The 16,229-nt window shown below is 43.0% G+C and overlaps 1 protein-coding gene across 1 annotated transcript in view; it reads left to right on the top strand.

Annotated features, from left to right (window-relative positions):
• Positions 1 to 16,229, top strand: part of LOC147712966 (extracellular calcium-sensing receptor-like) — a 72,413-nt gene that overhangs the window by 43,443 nt on the left and 12,741 nt on the right. The gene's annotated exons all lie outside the window — the stretch shown is intronic.

The raw sequence follows: 16,229 nt of genomic DNA on the forward strand, positions 1-16,229 counted from the left end.
ATTGCAAAATAGACTTTGAACCAGGAGCAAATATGCCATGTAGCCGAGTTTATGCTTTAACTGAGAAGGAGCATAATCATTTAAAGGAATACATTAACAAGTATTTGGCTAACGGATTCATTCGCCCCTCCCAATCTCCGGTATCTTCGCCTTTGTTTTTCGTGCCTAAGAAGGAAGAGGGCGAGTTAAGAACTTGCATAGACTATCGCGCAATCAATCGGATAACCAAGAAAAATAGGTACCCCCTCCCCCTCATCTCAGTTTTGTTGGACCAGGTGAAAGGAGCTCAGATATTCACCAAACTGGATTTGAGGGGGGCCTATCATCTCATTCGAGTAAGAGCCGGCGATGAGTGGAAAACCGCCTTTAGAACTCGCTTTGGATTATTCGAATATCAAATGTGCCTTATGGGTTGTGCAACGCCCCAGCTGCGTTCCAGCATTTCATAAACGATGTCCTTAGTGAGTTTATCGATCAATGTGCAATAGTGTATATAGACGACATCTTGATATACTCCGTCAACACCCAGGAACATCAGAGTCAAGTGAGAAGAATATTACAGAAGCTGAGAGAAAATAAGCTGTTCGTCAAACTAGAGAAGTGTGCCTTTGATGTGACAGAAGTGGAATTCTTGGGGTTTGTCATCTCGCCAGCTGGAATACTCATGGATCAGCGAAAAATTCAGGCCGTCTTGGAGTGGAAGTCTCTGACCAGTGTGAAGGAAGTACAGGCATTTATTGGCTTCGCCAATTTTTATCGAAGATTTATCAGCGAATTCTCTCGGCGAATTCTGCCTCTCACACAATTATTGAGAAAGGGAGTAAAATTTCAGTGGACAGCAGATGCAGAGATGGCATTCAAGGCATTGAAGGAAGAATTCACGTCAGCTCCAATTCTTCTTCACGCAGACCCATCAGAACCCTTTTATGTGGAGACAGATGCCTCAGATTTGGCAGTGGGTGGAGTTCTGTCTCAGAGAAATAAGGAGACAGGTCAATTGCATCCGGTTGCATATCGTTCAAGAAAGTTGTCACCAGCTGAAATCAATTACACAATTACGGAAAAAGAACTGTTGGCAATAAAGGATGCCTTCAAGGAATGGAGACATTATTTGATGGGAGCTCATCATATTGTAACGGTGTACACGGACCATCGAAACTTGAAATTCTTGAAGTCAGCTAGAACATTAACCCCGAGACAGCTTCGTTGGTCATTATACTTTGCCGACTATGACTTTGTCATCACATACAGGCCAGGAGCGCAGAATGGCAAGGCGGACGCCTTGTCCCGAATGGGAACCGGAGAAGAAAAAGATCAAATCAAGACACAAGCCATCATTCCAGAAACCAAAATCATAGGCGTTGTTGAAACTCTGAGTGTGAAAGAACAGATATCTCGAGCCTTGTCACCAGCAGAGATGTTGGAGTGGACGCAGCAGGAAGACAATAGAGAAGTAGTAGATGGTCTACCTTATCACTCAGGAGCCTTGTATTTGCCTACTTCAACACTGCAGAACCAAGTCATGAAGGAATGTCATGATCATTTGTTGGCTGGGCACAAGGGAGAACAGAAGACGATGGATTTAGTAAAAAGAAGTTATTGGTGGCCACAAATGAACAAAGACATAGAGAGATATGTGAAAACGTGTGAGATATGTGCGCAGGGGAAGTCAGAACGACAGGCACCTAAAGGGCTTTTACAACCCTTACCTACTCCTCCTTATCCTTGGCACACAATCACCTTAGACTTGATAACAGATCTCCCTTCCTGTCAAGGTTTCAATACTATTTTAGTAATAGTCGATGCATACACCAAAATGACACATTTTGTGGCTATGAAAGGAATTCCAACGGCAAAACAGTTAGCAACACATTTCAGTGCTCAGGTTGTGCGGTTGCATGGAATTCCTAAGGTTATTATATCAGACCGAGGAACCCAATTTGTTTCTCATTTCTGGAGAACCTTCATGAAGGCACTTGGAGTAGAGACACGTTTGTCCACCAGTTTCCATCCGGAAACGGATGGACAAACAGAACGAGTGAACCAGGAGGTAGAGCAGTATTTGAGGCTATATACCTTAAAACAGGGCGGGGAATGGTTGGACTATTTGTGGGCTGCTGAGTTCGCTCATAACAACGCCACAAATGTGTCCACTGGTTACTCCCCGTTTTATTTGAATTATGGCAAACATCCAAATGTTACTATGTTAGATGTTTCGCTCCCAGTTCCAGCAGTTCAGGATTTGGTGACACATTTGAGTAAGGTACATAATGCAGCATCAGAAAATCTAGAACAGGCAAATATTAAGTATAAGAAATATGCAGATAGGAAGAGAAGAGATTCCCCTCACCTAGAGATAGGGGAGGAGGTTTGGTTAAACACCAAGAATTTGCGCTTGAAAGGGAATCGGAAGTTCCAGCCTCGATTCATTGGTCCCTACCCTATTGAAGCACAAATTAATCCAGTGACCTATAAACTGACACTACCCACGAAACTCAAGGTTCACCCAGTCTTTCATGTTTCTTTGTTAAAAAAGGCAGTTCCAGGATTAAGACGAGAGAATGCTCCACCACCAGTTCAGTTGGAAGCTGGAGTGGAATTTGAGGTTAAGGATATTTTAGATTCCAAAAGAGTGAAGAGTAAGCTGTACTATTTGGTGGATTGGAAGGGCTATGGACCAGAGGAACGCTCTTGGGAGTTAGAGTCAGATGTACATGCACCTAGATTAGTAAGACTTTTCCATCAACGAAACCCAACCAAACCCGGACCGGGAGGGCCTTCCTTGGTGGGGGGTACTGTCAGGATCCTTCCTAATGAACGGCCAGCAAGAGTTCTCAAAATGAGCCAACAGGACTGGAATCTGGCCCCTTCCTGGTCCAAGGCGTGGAATTCACGGAATTCCAAGATGGCGGGCGAGCAGGACAACTGCCAGCCTAAGCTGCCAGTCTAGTCTCCTGAACATTCTAGAACAGAGTTCAGGTGAGGCGCGCGCTCTATCAGAGCTGCGCACTTCACCAAGAATTCAGCCCGAGGCAGTTAGAGATTTCGAGTTAGAGTAGGAAACGTTTAAAGGAAAGGTTATTTACTGATTTCCGGAGCAGTTTAGAGATTTATTCCTGGTAGCGACTAGAACCATAGTTTCCCTGCAGAAATTGCCACGTTGGGGTCTGACAGAAGAAAAGAAAAAAAAAAGAAACATTCTGAGAGACTTCTTCAAGAGAACGTGTGCCGCTTCAGGAGCAGAGCCAGCTGTCTTCACGTCAAAGAAAACGGCTTTCACAGAGCTAAGTGAAAATTAATTTAGACAGTATTGTTGCAGAAAAAAGGAATTACGCTTTCAGCCTGTGACATTTAAAATCTAAGAGATAACAGTTGCGTTTTCAGCAGGTGTTTCGAGACACAGCAACAAGAAATTAAACTCGTCTCCCAGAGAATTGTAAATAGTTGTTAAAAGGCAATTTAGACAATTACTTGAAGTAAATGGAAAGAAAAGGCTTACCTGAATCTAGTGAGACGAATAACTTGAGCAGGAAAGTAGCAGTCTGAAAAGAAGAAAGACAAGTACAGATCACATAAAAAGAATAGCGGAATGCAGCATTGATGAGGTATTCACAAGCCAACATACAACACAAGAGGAAGAATAAAAGACACAGAGTTGCATAGCGTGGTAGGTCTGTAGTCTAGAAAAACACATATTCTAAGAGAAATAATAGAGTGGAATATTAACACAGTCATTTCATTTTAGTGAGTTTGAACACAAGGCAACTCCAGTTAAGAAAACACACAGTAGAAAGAAGAGCTGCAGGTCTATGCAGTCCCATGGGTATGTAGGTTTAATTAACAATAGAAGGAGGTAGAACAGAGTTAAGATTTATAGGCTAAAAATATTTGTATGTTTTAGTATTCACAGGAACCTAGTTTGGCTGATAAAGTCAGAGGAGGATTCGCTGGAGTATCGAGGGACCGGACCAGTCTCTTCTGTGCCTTTCTTTTATTATGGTTATTTTCTCCACTTTTCCCCTTCCCTTCTTCTGATTGCTTGGAGTTATGATTTTAATCTGACTCCGACTGATTGGAGAGAGGGAGTTGGAAAGTAAGCATCTTCTGTTCCTGTGCAAGTCGACATAGAAGAAAAGGATTGGAAATTCGTGGAGCCCTGACACAAGTAAATTTTCCGGACATGATTTAGTAAGTAACAAGTCTGTAGTGCGGGACAATGGACCGACTCCTAAGGAAACTGGCTTTGACACTTCATTAACAATAGGCTTTCCTGAAAATCCCAGGGAAATATTCTGTGAGCCTGAGAGGGGTGCCCCTGGAACCTCGTCATGACTGATGGTAGTTCTGCTCGCCCCTGTGTCAAGTAGAAATTTTCTGTCTTTTCCCAATACACGACTATGTACATAGGGACCCTCTTGATCTACAGGAACCTCAATAAGGGGCAAGCCAACCTACCTCTCTAGGCTATTTCATGAGTACTGTTGATGTTCTGGATAGTCTGACTGTGCGTTCTGGTACATTTGTTGCGTGACATGTTGTGTGGCAGCAATGGGTTCCGGTGTAGCTACTGTCTGTTGCGAGTTCTGTGGCGTTTGCGTGTTCTGCGTGGTGTTATCCTGTCTAGGAGGACGCGGTCTTTCTTTCGTCTTGCCTGTAGCTATATTGTGTTTTAGGACAGCACATTCATTCACATAGTGACCTGGTTGCTTGCAATAATTACAATTCCCTTTGACAGGTGCCGTGCCCTTTTTATGGCCATCAGCTGGTACTGATTGTGCAACTAGTACTTTCATTTTCGTATCTTTCATGCGTCGCTTTTCATGTTCCTGTTCCTCTCTAATTCTGTTCTGGTGGTACTGTAACATTTGCAACATTTGGGATGGACTGTTTGCTTGCCAGGTACTCTCAACCTTCTGTACTCTATTTTTGATCGGGGGTAAGGAATTCTCTACAAATTTGCTCACAAAAAGATGTGGGTACGATTCACTATTTGTCTTAAGGCCACTATTGATAATAAAACATTTTTCGAATCTAGAATAGAAATCACTGGTGTCTTCATCTGGTTTCTGTTTACAGGCTGAAATAGCATCCCAATCTTCCTTTTTAGTAACTAATAATCTCGGCAGAACCTGTATCAATAGTTCAGGTAGTGCTTTGGCTTTTTCCCCAAGACCAACACCAGGGCCTCAGAGTTTATCCTCGTCTTCCAATTCTGTCCAACTGATCTTTTTCTCTCCCACCTCCCAATCTTTTTCTTTAAGCTTTTCATAAATGCCTGCTGGTAATAGTACTTTCAATAATTTAATGATGTCAGCGTATGTGTAATCCCCTATGCGGAGAATGTCTTTTAATTCACGGTGGAACCCCCCCCGGGTCTTTATCATGACAGGGCAGCAATTTTTTTCATTTCCAGTATCTCTATTTTCGTCAAGGGTGTGTAAACGTATACTTGTTGAAGCTCATTGGTTGCATTTCTAACGGGATGTACCTCTTGTTGGGGGTTCTGTCTGTCTATGTGGAAGGTCTTTTTGTCGCGGTGTGGGGCAGGAATCAAGTGCGTGGTCAGAAAAGTCAAGTACTTATGTCGTTGGTCTAGAAAGACATTAATTAATTCGGTACCTAGGCCTCTCCATCTCTCTAAGAGTAAATCGTCCAGTAATTTATACAAGGGACCTGGATCAGAATGCTGGCTCTCGTACAATGTGATTAGATGTTGAACCATGTAAATACCAGCTAAACGCTGTTCTTCCAGAGGGAGGCTTAAAAATGTTTGCGCTACTACGTCATCATTATATATATTAGAATTACAAGCCCATTGAACGGCTGACCGGGCTGGTTCCTGTTCATGCATAGTACGAGGTTCACCGCCCCCTACTCGTCTTTTCAATGCATTCTCAGTAGCCTGGAATAGGTGTTCGAGGGAATATCTTTCTGGTATGGGAGGGCCATGTTTACTGTAATCTAGGCCTTTAGGCCTGTCAAACTGTCTTGCTCTACCTACGTAATTCAGTTTATCCACTTCCTCTGTTTCTGGCTCATCCTCTCCAGAGGCTAAGTCGTCCTCTTTCTCGTCTGACTCATTCTTGTGTAAGTTCAGAATTTCTTTACGAATTTTCCTGTACATACATTCTATCTTTGACATTGTATCATGTTTACCGGCAGCTATGTTGTCACTCCAATCAATCATACCTTTAGTTACTTCTTTATTTGGCTGGTCTTGTTCCCTGATCAGACAATTAATCAAAAATCGTAAAAGCATGCATTGAACCTCCACCTTTCTTTGTGCCATGATCTCATGTATACTCTCGGGTCCCTCCCCCGTTCAAATGAAGTGGTATATTTTGTCTAGATGGCCCTTCATGCCTGGTAATGTAATCAAATTGTCTGCAACGCGTCTTAATCGTACTGAGTACATGAGCATTGAGCCTACACCTGGTACTGGATCATATATACAATTTGAAATCGTTACAGTTTGTTTAAGAGGTGTTGCTGTCTTTTTGGGCGTTCGTTGTAGTGCTAATTCTCGTAGTGTTCGTGATGGTGGCGGTGTGTGCAGTATGTCTCTGGTGGGCCCCCCTCCCACTGCCCCTTGACTTGAGTCGTCTTTCACTGTCAGTGCCACTACTGGTGTGGGTTGATCCTGTGACACGGGCGGAGCGAGAAAAGGATTGTTAGGATTGTTGCCAGGAGGAGGAGGAGGAGGAAAATCTGCATTAACATAATCCGGAGCGGCGTCTTCCAAATAGGAGGAAAGAAAAATGTCCGCTGCTGTCTGTTTATGACTACGGACTTTAGTCGGGATCAATGGTGGCGGCAAATTACTAGGCACTTGCGGGGTCATTTTAGGTAGTCCTTCGGCTAGGACGGGATACATGCCTTTAATAAGGGCATTCCTTTGTCTATCTACTTGTTCTGCCTTAACCCGTTCACCTTCTTCCTTTAGCTCTTTTTCTCTGGCTTTTTCTGATGCTTCTTTACTTCTCTCTGCTGTGTGTATTTCTTTCTCTGTTCTCCTATGCGCTTCTTTACGCCACAACTCTATGGCATCTTTCTGGGACTGCCTAGCTTTCTTTTTCCATAATGCTTCCTCTACTCTCATAATGCATTCAGCATCCCATCTCCCTGAGACAGGCCATCTATATTTCTCTTCCAGATCCTTCGTGTAATCTACCCATAAGTCTAAAAACAGTATGGCATCTAGCCCGTGCTTCTGGTACATAAAATGGCCAGGAGTGTCCCTAGGCGGGACGGGAACTGCCTCTTCGAGTATCCCTTTCCTGGTCCCTATCTGACGTAATTTCGGAAACAGTGGCATGGTGTAACTAACTTGAACGAAAACACAATATACACAAGAATAGACTGAAAACAATCATTCATACCACAACATTAAAACATTAAAAACAGATACATCCTAACTAGTACATAGAAAAAACACAATCCTGAAAAACTTGTTTACTTAAAGCACTGCAAAAACAGTACAACCATACCGGTCTCGTAAAGAGACACGTCTTTACCGCATCCACCTGAATGGACACGTCTTTACCGGATCTGTGTACCCAGACCCGTCTTTACCGGGCTCAAATAAATGAACCCGTCTCTATGCGTTCCCAATAACGGTACCCACCGGGAAGCAAAACTGAAGGCCTCGGAAACTCGATACTGGACTGGACTGCTACTGCTTCTGCTGCGCATGCGCCTCGGAACAGGTGGGCCTCGGGATACCTCGGACCTTGCTCTCTCAGCTTGGGCTCTGGTCGGGATGGTCCGCAATCCTCACCGCCTCATGTGGATGCCTGGTCGCAGTCTCCGTCTCCTCCGTGGGCCTGAGGGAGTAGGCAGGAAGTCCCGCTGTCGTGTACACTTGAAGTCCGTCACGGCTATAGAAGGGGTCAGGGGGCTGGACCTACATCGCCGGCGCTTGGGGAAGGGGACTCGTCCCTATTCGGGCGCCAGATTAATGTGGTAAATAATTAATTACCCTGTCAGAATTTCTATGCATTAATAAGGATTGCTCATAAAATGAGAGGCAGAGTCCGTGGTGTCCGATTCAAAAGGGCTTTAATGCAATAGCTCGAGCTACTGGAGAATCGGGTTCCATCACCACTAAGGTTCAGCAAGGATCGTCATCTAAATTCTTTATTCACATAACACATTATATATAGTTAAAGCATACATTGCATTGAATAGAGAAGGCGGAGCGCTCCAGGCGGAGCAAGTGAAAGAGAGAGATAAGAACACATGGGCGTGAAAGAAGGCGTGTACGGAGGCGTACACGTGGGTGTTCACTTGATGAGTCATAGGTGTGTCATAGTTGGGTGGATGCATAGAGGGGGTCTGCATGGTCAGCAGGAACCTTTACCCTACTTGTGCGCGCAAGACTAGTCATGACGTGAAATTGACGTGTAACTGGGGGAAGCTGGGGGGAGCTGACTTTAGCACTAGTAGAGGAGTCTGGGATGTCAGAACGACCTGCACCTTTGGCACATCTGATATCTTGTGTTTGGAGGATGTATTGTCTGAAGTAAAGGTCGCTCGAGCAAAGGCTGCTCATCACTAAATGCTAGTGTTTGCATATATTTCTTCATGCATTGCGTGGGGGCATGGGCCTTCTATGGAAACGGGTTCAGTAAATCACTTGAATGGAGACGGGAAGGCTAGGCCCTATCTTCTGCAGGCGGAATATGTTTACCCCTTTCAATAGACTGGAATGTGTTTTCTGTGGAGCTGAGCAGATAACTGTAAGCAAAATACTGTCTTTGGCAGGCCAGGCTGGGCACCTCTCGGCTGAGCAGGAAGTAAGGGAGAGGTCAGGGATACATAACTAAACTGCAGCTTTCAGAGTCAGAGGAGGCTCGGAGCCTGAATTCGGGTCCTGGCTCGGCTGGGCCACAAAAACGTGTGCATCTCGACTTTTAAACATGTACCATGTAAATGCATTGGCAACATAGGCCTCAGTGCAGAATTAACATTTCATTCAAGGAGGGCCTAATAACTGACATGCTAACATTGGACGGAAATGCAGAGGCATTATTATTACAGGCATGGGAAGGGAATTACATGATGACATGGACATACATGGGGCATAGGTACATAGATAGGGTGCGAGTGGGGGACACACTGGCCACGTAAAATTTCTATTTCCTCACTCTGGTTCATCACAGCACCCTCTGGTTCAACACTGCCACCCTCTGGTTCATCACAGCACCCTCCTGTTCACCCATGCCATCCTCTGGTTCATCAATGCCACCCTCTGGTTCATCACTGCCACCCTCTGGTTCACCACTTCCACCCTCCGGTTCACCACTGCCACCCTCTGGTTCACCACTGCCACCCTCCGGTTCATCACAGCACCCTCTGGTTTACCACTGCCACCTTCTTGTTCATCACTGTCACCCTCTGGTTCACCACTGCCACCCTCTGGTTTAACACTTCCACCCTCTGGTTCATCACTGTCACCCTCTGGTTCATCACTGCTACCCTTTGGTTCACCACTGCCACCATTGCCACTCTCTAGTTCATCACTGCCACCCTATGGTTCATCACTGTCACCCTCTGGTTCACCACTGCCACCCTCTGGTTCATCACTGCCACCCTCTGGTTCATCACAGCACCCCCTCGTTCACCACTGCCACCCTCTGGTTCACCACTGCCACCCTCTGGTTCACCACTGCCACCTTCTGGTTCATCACTGTCACCCTCTGGTTCATCACTGCCACCCTCTGGTTTATACCTGCCGCCCTCTGGTTCATCACAGCACCCTCTGGTTCAACACTGCCACCCTCTGGTTCAACACTGCCACCCTCTGGTTCATCACAGCACTCTCTAGTTTACAACTGCACCTTCTGGTTCATCACAGTACCTTCTGGTTCACCACTGTAGATTATGGGGAGAAAGCACATCTGCCCAGCCTCAACCGGGGGCTGGTTAATGTGTTACTGAATTTGAGCTTCAAGTCCGGCACTTGCTTCCTTATCTGTAAGAGCTTCCTGTTGTGGTTTATTTTTTGTGACAGCCTGGAGCATTATGCCATACTTGTTACAATTTTCTGACCCTGCTTCGAGGGTCAGAGCAGGGTCAGAGAATAGTTGCAAGTAGGCAACAACTCTGGAGGCGCCGCTCAGGAAGCACTTACAGGGTTACAGCTGGTGCCCAAGTTGAAGTTAATTTCTATGCAACCATTTTGTAAATGGTTACAAAGAAATTATCTTCAACTTGGGCACCTGCTGTAACCCTGTAAGTGCTTCATGTTCTTCATTTTTTTTAAATTCGTCCGGCACACGATTTTCGGATTTTTCTGCAGTTTCGCGAGATTCCCGGACCGCAAAATTGCAGAAAATCAGCAAATTCAGCTAACGGAACAGATTTGACGCCCAGGCTTACAAGTTAGTTGCCAGATATGTGAAAGTCTAAATTAGTAATTGGTTAGTTCAGTGATTATTTGTATGGGAGAGTGAATCTGTGTGTGGTTCGGTGGGGGATCTGTAACTGCCCAAAGATATGTTAATAGTTAATTCAGTAGGTATATGACGTTAAGACTAAATGTTATACTAGTTGTTTGGGTGAGTGAATATCTTTAAGGTGTGGTGATGAGAAAATATATTTCTCAATGGTACATGTCCAACAAAGTACAAACAATAAAAGGCAGTATATATGAAAGTTGTTGTATATAAATAAATATACATAAAAATCATTAATTGCATGAGTGACTGTATAGATAACTGTATACTCGTAATAGTGATTTCATAAGACACTAAGTATCAGTTACTATCTAAATGAATAAATATAGTGCTATTAGTGTAAGTATGTAGCTGAGTAAATGAAAAAAATGTTACATTATTTCCAAAAGTGAGTAGGATGATTGCATACGTGAATAGGATGTGTGCTAGTGTGTAATATCAATAAAGGTGTAGGTGTATAATTGATAGTGTTCTATTGATTATTGACAGCATGTATGAGTGAATCTATAGGTAATTTATTTGATATGTGATTCGATCTAGAAATAACTGAGTAGGTTTTTAGATTCTTGTATTGGTGTGTCAATGGATTCAAATATGATACTCTCTATTTTTTAGTGAATGATGAAAGGTTATACTAGTGTATGATGAGGTGTATCTGATGTCATCAGTGATGTCAATTGAGATGTCATCAGTGATGTCACTGACCATGTCATGAATGATGTATTATGTGACATCATCACCAGTGGATTGCGGGCGCGAGAGTTACCGTTAGTACATCTAACTATAACGGAGGAATTTCAATGGTTTTGTATAAGTGAAATGTAGAACTAACTATAACACCCCTGAAACCTATGTTTTTTTCAGTGAATTTCTAAGGTTTTTTAAATGATAATTCCTAACTATAACCTGCCTGAAACCTATGTTTTTTTCAGGGAATTTCAAAGGTCTTTTTAAATGTCAGTATCTAACTACAATATCCCTATAACCTATAGTGTTTTTAAGTAAATTTTAAAAACAAACTTAACAGTATTGTTTTATAACTGATAATTATACCTACTGGTTTTATGGTATTTATTATTTGGACATTTCCATCTGTATTTACCCATATATATTTCGGGTTTTGTAAAAAAATGACTCTGAAATTAGTATATTTCCACATTTATTTTACTGATAAATAAGCACTCATGGCTGAAATACTGACCGTTTTCACTCATGTAAACACTCTTAGATAATAAACTATACACAACCTACATATTAAAATGTGAAAGTTTTCTTAAAAGAGCATATATATTGCTCTTTAAGGCTCTTTACTAAAAGTCTTTTATAGTTTTTACCCTTTTACTTTTAGACCAACAGACCTATTGGCCTAGTACTCATCATTGACAGCATTTACAATCGCCCAAAAAATAACCCAATTTCCGTATTCATCCACACTTTAAAATAAATACAGAGGAAAATCAATACTTTTCTGTCTGTATTTATCTGTAAAAATCAGTAAAAACAGAAAACAAGGAGCCCTATTTATAATTTAAGAATGTTTTCAACTTAATTAGCAGTAATTAACATATAAGTGTGCTAAAAGTATGACATAACACCTATAATACCTGACTTTGAACAACAGCGTTCACAGTTCGGCTCCAAAGTCCATCAGCATCTTAGCCCACCACAATCTATCTCACTGTAGGTAACACCTTGCTTAATCTTTCCAACACCCCAAGTGCTGGCACATCTTTCTGGGGGTAGCTGTTTGCTTTGCAAATGCTGGCATTTTTTCAATTTAACAGCATAGTGATAACAAAAATATATATTTAAATATCAAAGCAAACAACATTCACTTGATGATGTCATCAGTGATGTCATTTGAGATGTCATCAGTGATGTCATCAGCGATGTCACTGACCATGTCATGAATGCTGTAATATGTGACATCATCAGCAGTGGATTATAGTAATTCCAACTAACTATAACGTGGGAATTTCAATGGTTTTGTATGAGTAAAATGTTCAGCTAACTATAACTGGTGTGAAACCTATGTTTTTTTCTGTGAATTTCAAAGGTTTTTTAAATGCTAACTCCTAACTATAACGAGTGTAAAACCTATGGTTTTTTCAGTGAATTTCAAAGGTTTTTCAAATGCTAATTCCTAACTATAACGAATGTCAAACCTATGGTTTTTTCAGTGAATTTCAAAGGTTTTTTAAATGCTAATTCCTAACTATAATGAGTGTTAAACCTATGGTTTTTTCAGTGAATTTCAAAGGTTTTTTAAAAGCTAATTCCTAACTATAACGAGTTTGAAACCTACGGTTTTTAAAGTGAATTGTTACGTTTTTTTAATAGCTATTTTTTATAGCTATTAATTATTATATATTTTTTTTAATTATTTAAATAATGTATTTTTTTCTAACATACATTTTTCAATTCTTTTTTTCTGTGTTTATTTTTATCTTTTTACCCCGGAGCGCTCAGGGTACGTGCACCCGTGAACACACCCGGAAACGTAGCGAGGGCGCTATTCCCGCGTGCGAAAAAACATATAATTATGTATTTAAAGTAAATAATAATGCAAGACATTCAGGTGGCATACTCATAAAAGTACTAATTTTCATTTTTAATAACCGTATTTCACCTTTAAACGCATTTAAGAAAATCTAGCAAAACGTAATTGTGCTGTGCCGCGTAAGTGCCCCCGGAAGCGTTCCCGGAAGCGCCTACGTACGTACCGCATATGCGCCCCGGAGCGCGTAGCGTAAGTGCACGTCAAGCCATGTGACCTGAAAACAACACTTTTGATTGGTTAATACGTTTTTTTTCACAAGTAGGGAAACACCCCACCCATTTCCCTCACAACCTCTTTGCTTTTGCTGAGACAACACCTCTTGTCTGTTCCTGCAAAAAAAAATCTTATTCAACCATGTCTGGTTCCCAGAACCCTTCCCAGGACCTGTACTCAGACTCTTCGGATGGATTCCTGCCTGAAGCCCCCCCCACAGAGAAAAGTGAAGGACCACTTCATATGGAAGTTTTTCTCTTTTCCAGAGGGGCAGAAAAAATGCAACGCTGTCAAAGTCATCTGTAAGATTTGTGACACTGTCCTATCACGTGGGGATCCCACCCTGAAGTATAGTTTCGGGAATGCTACTTTAATCAGGCATGTTGAGAGGAGGCACCCAAATAATTATGCACAGGAGAGCACCAGGGCCCTGGCTGGCAATCCACCGCAAGATGGCCCCTCCACTTCCACCAGAGCTTCAACATCATCGGTGAGAGGAAGACCAGCAGTGATGATCCCAAATATTCAGCCTATTTTTGCATTTATTACAATTCATTGTAAGCAGTGTGACCAACTGCTCTGTTATGGGGAGCAGAGCATTGATCTGATTGTTAGAAAGAGGGAGGAACACCGCTGCGCCCCTCAGCCCTAAGTTTCCCCTATTGTTTGCTCCTGTTGAGCAGTTTTGCATTCCTGAATTGTGTTTTTGTTCTGAAAAAAATACCCCCAAAATTTAAAAACGTTCTGAAAAAATAAAAAAATTATTTAAAAACTAAAAAAGACGAAAAAAACTGTTCTTTTTAGAACTAACTCCAATTCTCCAAAAAGAGCTACATCCCTTACATATTGTGTTGTTCATTTTTTCAATGAATGTGTACTGCATTACTGTTTGTGTGAAATGACTAAATGAAGGGGAGAAAGTGAATGATGGAATAAATGAGAGAAGGGGAGTGAGTAACAGTGAGTTGATGACAGTGAGGAATGCAAGGTGAGTGAGGGTGAGTGAAGGGGGAGTGACAGAGTTGAGAGGATGGAGGGAGTGAGGTTGAGACGAAAGGAATGAGGAAAGCGGAATGAGGAAGTGAGAGGACAGAGGGAATGAGAGAAGGAGTGAGTGAAGTGGAATGGAGTAAGATGAGTGAGAGAAGGGGAATTACTGAGGGAGCGAATGAAGGGAAGAGAGGGGAAGGGAAGTAAAGCAGGGGAACTGAAAGAAGGTGAATGTGGGAGTGGAGTGAGAGGAAGGGGAGTGAACATGGGGAATGAAGATAAGTGAGGGAAGTGGAGTAAGCGAACAGGGGTGAGGGGCAGTGACAGAAGGGCAGTGAGTGTGAGTAAAGAGGAGTGAAAGATGGTGGATAAAAGCAAGTAAGGGTAAGACAAGGGGATTCAGGGAGTGAGGGGTCAGAGGGAGTAAAGGAAGGGGTGACTGAAGGGGACTCGGTGAGGGACCAAAGAAAGGTAAGTGAGGGAGTGTGGGTACGTTATAGGGAGTGAGCGTGACGGAAGACGAGTGAGAGAGTGGAGGACAAAGAGAGTGAGGCTAAGAGAGGGGGAGTGAGAGAAGGGGACTGAGGTAGTGAGAGGACAGAGGGAGTGAGAGAAGGAGTGAGTGAAGTGGAGTAAGGTGAGTGAGGGAAGGGGAATGAGTGATGGAGCGAAGGAAGGGAAGAGAGGGGAAGGGAAGTAAAGCAGGAGGACTGAAAGAAGTTGAGTGTGTGAGGGGAGTGAGGAAAAGAGGAGTAAACAAGGGGAATGAGAATAAGTGAGGGAAGCGGAGTAAGGGAACCGAGGTAAGGGAGGGTGAGAGAACAGTAGTGAGGTTAAGTAAAAGACTGATGAGAAACAACATTGTGTTTGTTAAACTTACCTTATAAGTAATGTAAACTTAATTACATATTTTTTCTAAATTTAATATCTGTGGAAGAGGAAAAAAATAAGTTATAATTTTTATAACATATATTTCAAAATACAAGAGACAAGGCATAAAAAGGTACTAAGAGATAAAGTAGGAGTGAAGGACACAGAAAGGGAAATAAAGTAACGGTGAAGGACAGAGAGAGGGAAAAAGAAAGAGGGAGAGCAAATTACTAAGAGGAAAATTAGGTTGATAGATTCAGCAACAGAGAGGAAGAGAGGAAGAGAGAAATGAACTGAAGGTGAGTAAGATACTAAAGGAACGTGAGTTAACAAAACTAAATGAAGAAAGGGGAGAAAGGAAAGATGAGTGAGTGAGAGGGAAGGGGGAGTGAGTGAGGGCGCATTCACGACAATGAGGGATAGAAGGAGAGTGAGGGTGAGTGAAGGGGCGTGAAAGAGTGAGGGGACAGAGGGAGTGAGGGTAACAGAGAGGGAGTGAGGGGAGAGGAGTGAGGAAGTGAGAGGACAGAGGAAGTGAGAGAAGGAGTGAGTAAAGTGGAGTAAGGTGAGTGAGGGAAAGGGAATTACTGATGGAGCAAAGGAAGGAAAGAAGGGGAAGGGGAGTGAAGCAGAGGGACTGGAAAAAAGGTGAGTGCGGGAGAAGAATGAGGGGAAGGGGAGTCAAGGATTGGGAATGAGGATAAGTGAGAAAAGTGGAGTAAGGGAACGGCGTGAGGGAGGGTGAGAGAAGGGCAGTAAGGTTGAGGAAAGAGGGGTGATAGAGGGTGGATAAAGGCAAGTGAGAGTAAGACAAGGGGAGTGAGGGAGTGAGGACATAGAGGAGGTGAAGGAAGGAGTGAGAGAAGGGGACTAAGTGAGGGAGCATAGCAAGGTAAATGAGGGAGTGTTGGTGAGTTAAAAGGAGTAAGTGTGAGGGAAGAGGGAGTGACAAAGGGAGTGGATGGAGGGAGTGAGGATAAGAGAGAGGGAGTGAGGGAAGAGGAATTACAGAGGAGCAACGGAAAGAAAGAAGGGGAAGGAGAGTGAAGCAGACAGATTAAGAGCTGGAAAGTTGTGGAGGGGAGAGAGGGGGAGGGGAGTAAAGGAATGGGGAATGAGTGGTAGTGAGGGAAGCGGAG

This window comes from Lissotriton vulgaris, chromosome 5, assembly GCF_964263255.1.
Source record: "Lissotriton vulgaris chromosome 5, aLisVul1.2, whole genome shotgun sequence".
Taxonomy (NCBI): Eukaryota; Metazoa; Chordata; class Amphibia; order Caudata; family Salamandridae; genus Lissotriton; species Lissotriton vulgaris.